General features: G+C 38.1%; 1 protein-coding gene across 5 annotated transcripts in view; it reads right to left on the minus strand.

Annotated features, from left to right (window-relative positions):
• HECW2 (HECT, C2 and WW domain containing E3 ubiquitin protein ligase 2) overlaps nt 1-7205 on the minus strand; it is a 375863-nt gene that overhangs the window by 190677 nt on the left and 177981 nt on the right. The gene's annotated exons all lie outside the window — the stretch shown is intronic.

Consider the following 7205-nt stretch of genomic DNA (forward strand, 5'->3'; position numbering starts at 1 on the left):
TCTCTCAAAAATAAATAAACACTTAAAAGAAAATAAAAATAAAAAATAAAATAAAATAAAATAAAAGCATTATTTGTTTGTAGTAGCTGGAGAAAATTTAAAGCTCTATCAGGTGTCCAGTCAATAAAACATGGACATCTCAACAATTAAAATAGTGTTCAAATATATAAGAATGGGGCTCTTTCTATATACTGACATGGAAAAATCTACAAAATATATAAAGTGAAACAATCAAGGTATAGAAGAATATACATACTTCGCTAATTTTTATAGAAAATGAAGGGGAATTTAAAAATATGTATATATTTGCATTTGCTTGCATATATGTATACACAAGCATAGGCAGAATATATACCTACTCATGTATATATGGAGAGTCTGAAAGGATAAGCATGAAAGTAATAAGCATTATTACCTGTTGGAGGGAAAGGGAGAGATTTGGAAATGCAGGAGAGGTTGCAAGGATACTTTTCAATCTAGATCTTTTCTCACTTAAAAATTTTTTTGATCCAGGGGCACCTGGGTGGCTCAGTTGGTTAAGTGTCCAACTCTTTGGCTCAGGTCATTATCTCACAGTTCGTGAGTTCGAGCCCCATGTGGGGCTCTGCACCGACAGCACAGAGCATGCTTGAGATTCTCTCTCTCTCCCTCTCTCTGCCCCAGCCCTGCTCATGCTATAAATAAATAAATAAATAAATAAATAAATAAATAAATAATTTTTGGTGCCATGTGACTCTATCGCTTAAAGTAAAACAGGCCCTAATAACGTGGTTTTTCAAACATGGCAAAAGACTCTGTATTAAAATGGTTTTAACATAACCATTTTTAAATAAAATTAGAAACTAGGGATATTTTCAAAGTTTGCAAATCACTGTAGTCAAGACAAAGTTTAGGAACCTCAAAAAGAAGGGAGTGACAGTCTGTACAAGATGACGAAGGATTGTGTTCCCCATCGGATAATAATAAATGCTTTACTTTGCCTGCATTATTTATAACTAACTTGCCTTTAACAAGCTATCTACACCAACAGATTCAGATGGCAACTGCACTTCCACCTTCATGGTGAAGGTTTTAAATCAGGGTAGCTGAGATGATCACACTGTACTATAAAAGTGTAACTGGCTTCAATGTTAGTAAGAATTATATTGGAGGCAGTAGCAGGACTACGAGTAGTTTTTTATTTTATTCTTTCTGTTTCCTGTCTTTTCCACGTTTTTCACTGAGCTTAACTTTCATCATCAGGGATAAAACCGTATTTTATAAGACAAATGATTCTAGTGAAAACACAGAGGATGAATTACAGCAGGAAGAGATTGTAGCAAAACATCAGTCAGAAGTGTGCTGCAAAGTTAGGGGACAGATGACAAGTATAAGAGCAGAAGCAGTGGGGGTAGAAGTAGATGTTGAAGAGGTGAACTGACCAGACCAGCTGGGGGGGGCGGTGATGGAGAAAAATTTAAGAATAAGTCACAAATCTCTATGTGGGTAACCGCCACCAGCAACATTAGAGAAAAGAAGAGGTGAACTGGTTACAGGATGGGGGTGTGGTCAAATTTGGTTTGGGTTATAATGAGTTTGAAGAGTGTGGGGCCCATCCAGATAGAGATGTCAGGTCAACACTGAAAATACAATGATGGCACTCAGAAACAATTAAAATTGAAGATTTGAAGGCTATGGGTGTTAGCTGAAGCCATGGAGATGGATGCATTTCTCAGAGAGTGCCAAGCACAAAATTAGAAGAAAATGGCCTAGGATAAAAACCTGGAGAACACCAGTATTTAAAGTGGAAGAAGAGACAATAGAGGACAAAGTGGAAACAAACGTAGGCAGGTAACTAGGAGAGAATGGTCTCATGTAAGGCCAAAAATATATACATTTTCAAGAAGGAATCTGAGATCAACAGCAACAAATTCTCAAAGATTAGAGGCTAAAGCCTGAAAAAAAAAAAAAGTCCATTTAGCGATGATGAAGTCCCTAATGACCTTAGTGGGGGCAGTGACTGTCAAAAGCCAAAAGCTAGACCGAGGTGGGTTGAGGTATAAAATGGAAGGTGAACATTTCAACCAAAAACCTAAAGCATTTAGTGAACTTTCACGTTATATGTATACCATTCATTCCAAATCTTTTTTTTTAAGTTTTTATTTATTTTTTTAGTAACTCCTACATCCAATGTGGGGCTCAAACTTACAACCCTGAGGTCCAGGGTCCCATGTTCTTCCAACTGGGCCAGCCAGATGCCTCCCTTTGCAAATCTTTGATAAATGAACATGGAAACTATATTCTCTTCTGCTCTGTGGCAAAAAAGTAAAACATTTTAGTACAGTGGTTAAATATATCCCCTGTGTTCAAATCCTGTTCTATCACTTGTTACTGCGTGACTTTGGAAAAGTAATTTAATGTCTCTGTGTTCCACATTCCTCATCTATAAGATGGGGATGAAAATCATACAACATTAACAAGTTGTTGAGGATTAGATGGAGCAATGGTTTTACAGCAACTGGCTTAGTGTCTGCTCCACTCTAGAGTTAGATGATCTGTCTCCTAATTCTCCTATCTGTGCAAATCCAAAAACAAATGAAATCTGGATCTCCCAAACTGAAGGTCTGATTAAAAGAAAAATCCAACCCAGGACTGCTCATTACACTTCCTCATTCACTTGAGGGTGAACAGGCACTGAGCCCCTTCCATGGGTCAAATAGATGCTGGATCCTGGGGACACAAAAATGATTAAAGTTTGGTCCCAACTCTCACAGGCCAGAAGAATGGCCGCATTAAGAAAAAAAAAAAAATCACAAGGTAAGAAAAATAACAATGTGAAATTACTTATAAGGGCTCTGGGAAAGCAAACAAGAGAACACAAATTTATGAGTATTTACACAATGAAATGATGAAAACACCACTTGTAATTCCCTTGCCTACTACTTTTTACAGTCCTCCATTGCAATGTCCCGAGTTAAGGATAATTACAACAACAACAATCTAAACTAAACTGCCAGTTGATTAATTTCTTTTGTATGCTTTATAAAATACTAATCACTTATTCTAAATACCTAGGTTTAATCTATTTTATTCTTCTCTGAATTTCTCAATAACTTCATGACATTATCATAAATCTCCTGAGTCACTTTCTGATGGTTTCTTTTCTGTATCCCATATGCAATAAATCACAGTGTAATCTCATTAAGATGTAAAAGCCTTCGCTGCCTTACAAACAACAGCTCATTTACTTAATCAGAATATAAAAGCTATAGTTACTTAATAGGAAGTGTTCACTAGACCACTGAAAATGGGAATATTAAAGAAAATCTTTTAATATGATCTCAGTAGAGAGAAATTAATGTTTCATCCTATAAGATGCCTTCCTGAGGTTGTGTATTCTTTGTCCTCCCTCTCCATTAGTTGCCCCATAATCTGATACCATAACTGGCTATAAAAAGTCCTACGTAGGACTTTAAAGACCTAGGTTTCAGGTGTTAGAAAATCATTTTCATTATCTTAAACTAGTTCTTTAACTTCTCTGCAACCTCAGTGAAGGGACTAAAAATACCTGTCACCCCAGTCATGGTTGATGAAAAGAACATACAAGGGAATTTTTATCAAAGTGCTCTTCAAATGGTCAAGTGCAATACTAATACAAAGCATTTTATTGGATTCTAATTTATCTGAATTAAAACAATTGCTATAGTAGATGAGTTGGTTTTCTTAATTACTTATTCCAAAATAGTCCACAGGAAACTAACCAGACGGGAAGACTATCTGTAAATATATACTAAATATGTTTCATTTAATGTGAAATGCCTCATTTAAAGTGAAAAACTGTCAGGACAGTACAGAGCTATGTATCCTAAACTTCCACCTACTACTATATACAATTGTGCCCTCACCACCCCTATCCTTCAAACTGTTTGGAAACAAGAAACATAGGCTATAAATTTATGAAGAATTGTACTAAGAAAAAAGTAAAATGACAAGTTCATTCAAGATTTTTTTTTTAATTTTTTTTTTCAACGTTTATTTATTTTTGGGACAGAGAGAGACAGAGCATGAACGGGGGAGGGGCAGAGAGAGAGGGAGACACAGAATCGGAAACAGGCTCCAGGCTCTGAGCCATCAGCCCAGAGCCTGACGCGGGGCTCGAACTCACGGACCGCGAGATCGTGACCTGGTTGAAGTCGGACGCCCAACCGACTGTGCCACCCAGGCGCCCCTCAAGATTTTTTATTGAGCGTCTATTTTAAGCCTTCAGGATATATTAGTGAACTAAACAAAATAAAAAACTCCTGTCCTTATGGAGCTGACATTCTAACAGAAAATGAAAGAGGGAGAGACACAATAAATAATAAACATAATAGGTAAATTACAGCGTGCAATGGAAAATGATACGTGTTTGGGGAAAAATACTGGAGTGGGTAAAGGACTCAAGAATAGGAATGTAAAACAAGCCTCATTCAGAAGGTGATACAGGAGCAAAGAAGTGAGTAATTCTGGGGAGTTAGCCTTGTGTTCCAGGCACAGAGAACCAATGTGCAAAGACCCTAACACAGAAGCTTGCTAGAAAATGCGTGAGGAGCAGCACGAAGACAGAAGAGAACATTTAAAGATGTAAAGGGAACAGAGAGATGAGGGTGATATAAAGAAACAGACCACCTGTCTGCATCAGCTTTCCACTGCAGCCACTGTGTACAGCACTGATTTGTGTCGGCTGATAAGCTGGACACCCGGCACGGCCAAGTCAGGAAAGGGGAAAAATCTCCTTGACCTTCTGTGCTCTGAGTCTCTTTTCCAGCAGGGCCAAGACCATCTCCTCCCTAGGCAGTGTTTTTTGAATTTCACGAATGCATGGATCCCTTATAGAAAGGAGGGGGAAATTCTGGCATAGTCTCTAATGCAGATAAGTCATTTTTAACATAATATATACACACAAATACATAATTAAATGTCAATAGTACTAGACAAATACATAAAACCATAAAATGTGTTAATTATAAGCAAAACTAAAAAAACAAATAAAATTCTAATTAACAACACTCATTTACTGTAATTGACAACTGGTGCTTCGCCAGGACGATAATGAGGTTGCAACATGGACTATTAACAGCAAAGGCTATTTTGAGTTCATCATGAAAATAACGCATGATGCTAGATGATAACTCAGTTCTGTTCATTTTTCTCTATGAAAACTGCCATGAAATCCTCGTTTTTGGCCCTTCCTTGGCTCAAACACATCACTTACATATTAAATCTACCTTTTGTCTTTTCTCGTAAGCTCAGACAATGAAAGCAGTATTACTCAGCGACAGCAACATTATAAGCACAAATGCTATAAACTGATGATCCTAATGAGTCAGAAAAGATTTAAATTCTTTGGGGGGATCATCCCTGGAACAAAAACACAAAACTTAACACTTCTTATAAAAAGTACACCCCTGAGAATATGCTTCTATGTTCCCGGGGATCAGGATCTTTGGCCACATCCCAGCATACAGTTAATAAGCAGAGAAGAGACCACTGAGGTGTGTGTAGAGTGTGATGTATGTAAGAGAAAACTATGCCAAGTTAGGGCATTTGTTTTCCTTGCTGTTACTTTGGGAATATCACTTGGCAACTTCCTGTTTCACCAAAAAGTAGCAGCAGTAGATAATTTTTTTATCAAATTCAAAGTCCTCATTTGCCTCAATTAAATTAAATCAAGCTTATGAGCACTGAGTTATTAAAAAACATTCTTTAAAATGTTATTTTAGGGTGCCTGGGTGGCTCAGTCCATTAAGCATCCAACTTTGGCTCAGGTCATGATCTTGCGGTTCGTGAGTTCCAGCCCCATGTTGGGCTCTGTGCTGATACCTCAGAACCTGGAGCCTGCTTTGGATTCTGTGTCTCCCGCTCTCTCTCTCTCTCTGTTCCTCCCCTGCTCACACTCTGTCTCTCTCTCTCAAAAATAAATAAAACATTAAAAAAAATTTAATGCTATTTTATTTTTCTAATCGTACAGAAAGGTCACTTCCTAAAGACCGACTTTTTGCTTTTTCATGACCTTCTTTAACACCTTATATGTAGTATCTGTCATGCATTGTTTATAATGTGTTATGAATATTAATTCATTTAATCTTAACATCAACTCCGTGACTTAGGTGCTATTATTATTCCCATATTATAGATGGTGAAACTGAGTAAGCCACCCAGAGATTACATAATACACCCACAGCCACATGGTTGATTAGTAGCAGAGCCAGGATTCAATCCAAACATCTGGCTTCAGACTACATGAGTTTAACTCCCATGCTACGCTACCTCACATTTACTCATGTGCCTTCAACATGTACTTATTTTCATTTTCCTTAATGTATTATAGCAATTAATCATATGTATGACTTTCAATATATAAGCCTGGAAATCTAGAAAGGTGAAATAAGAGGTAAATTTTGCTGGGTACCAAAAGCAAACTATCGTGGCAGTTTTGCAGAAGTAAAACTGTTAAGGTTACTGGATGTGTTTACCTGTCACATATAAGAATCACTGTCTACAGAGTGCTTTCTGATTATTACCTATGTTAACTTCTGTTGGCAGGGAAGACTAGCACTGGGGAGATGGCTACTGCCACCGTGAGAAACATCCCCGTGAAAAACTGAACAGAAGTATAAACCTCTCTAGGGGATAATCTTTACAGGTAACAGGAAAGCAAAAGTTCCTAGATTCTGAAGCATAGATCAGCCCACATAAATTGTGATTGAAGTGCAATCTGTTAGGAATTAGTCACTGTATGGATCATTCAGGACACATTTTTCACCATGTCTGGTTTCTGTCTCCAGACACGAGGTGACACACAGACCTCACACCACTCATTGAAGAATAGTCCATGCCTGCAAGTAACTCTCATATCGCGTGATTGTTGCAAGCAAATGGATGTGCTATCGAGAAGCCTTACAGAGAGAGATTTCCTTAGAAGCACAGTGTGTTCCAAAGTGCAATTTGAGAAACCTGGGTGCTTCGAGAAATTGTTAGGAAAGGAGGCTCTTGGTCAAATAAGGAGAGAATGTGGTGGACACCACACACCCCTTCTTAGAGGTTCACAACATGCATTATTAGCAAATATAAAAGCTCCCAGACCGGGGCGCCTGGGTGGCTCAGTCGGTTGGGCGGCCGACTTTGGCTCAGGTCATGATCTCGCGGTCCATGAGTTCGAGCCCCGTGTCGGGCTCTGTGCTGAC

This window comes from Leopardus geoffroyi, chromosome C1 (genome assembly GCF_018350155.1).
Source record: "Leopardus geoffroyi isolate Oge1 chromosome C1, O.geoffroyi_Oge1_pat1.0, whole genome shotgun sequence".
Taxonomy (NCBI): Eukaryota; Metazoa; Chordata; class Mammalia; order Carnivora; family Felidae; genus Leopardus; species Leopardus geoffroyi.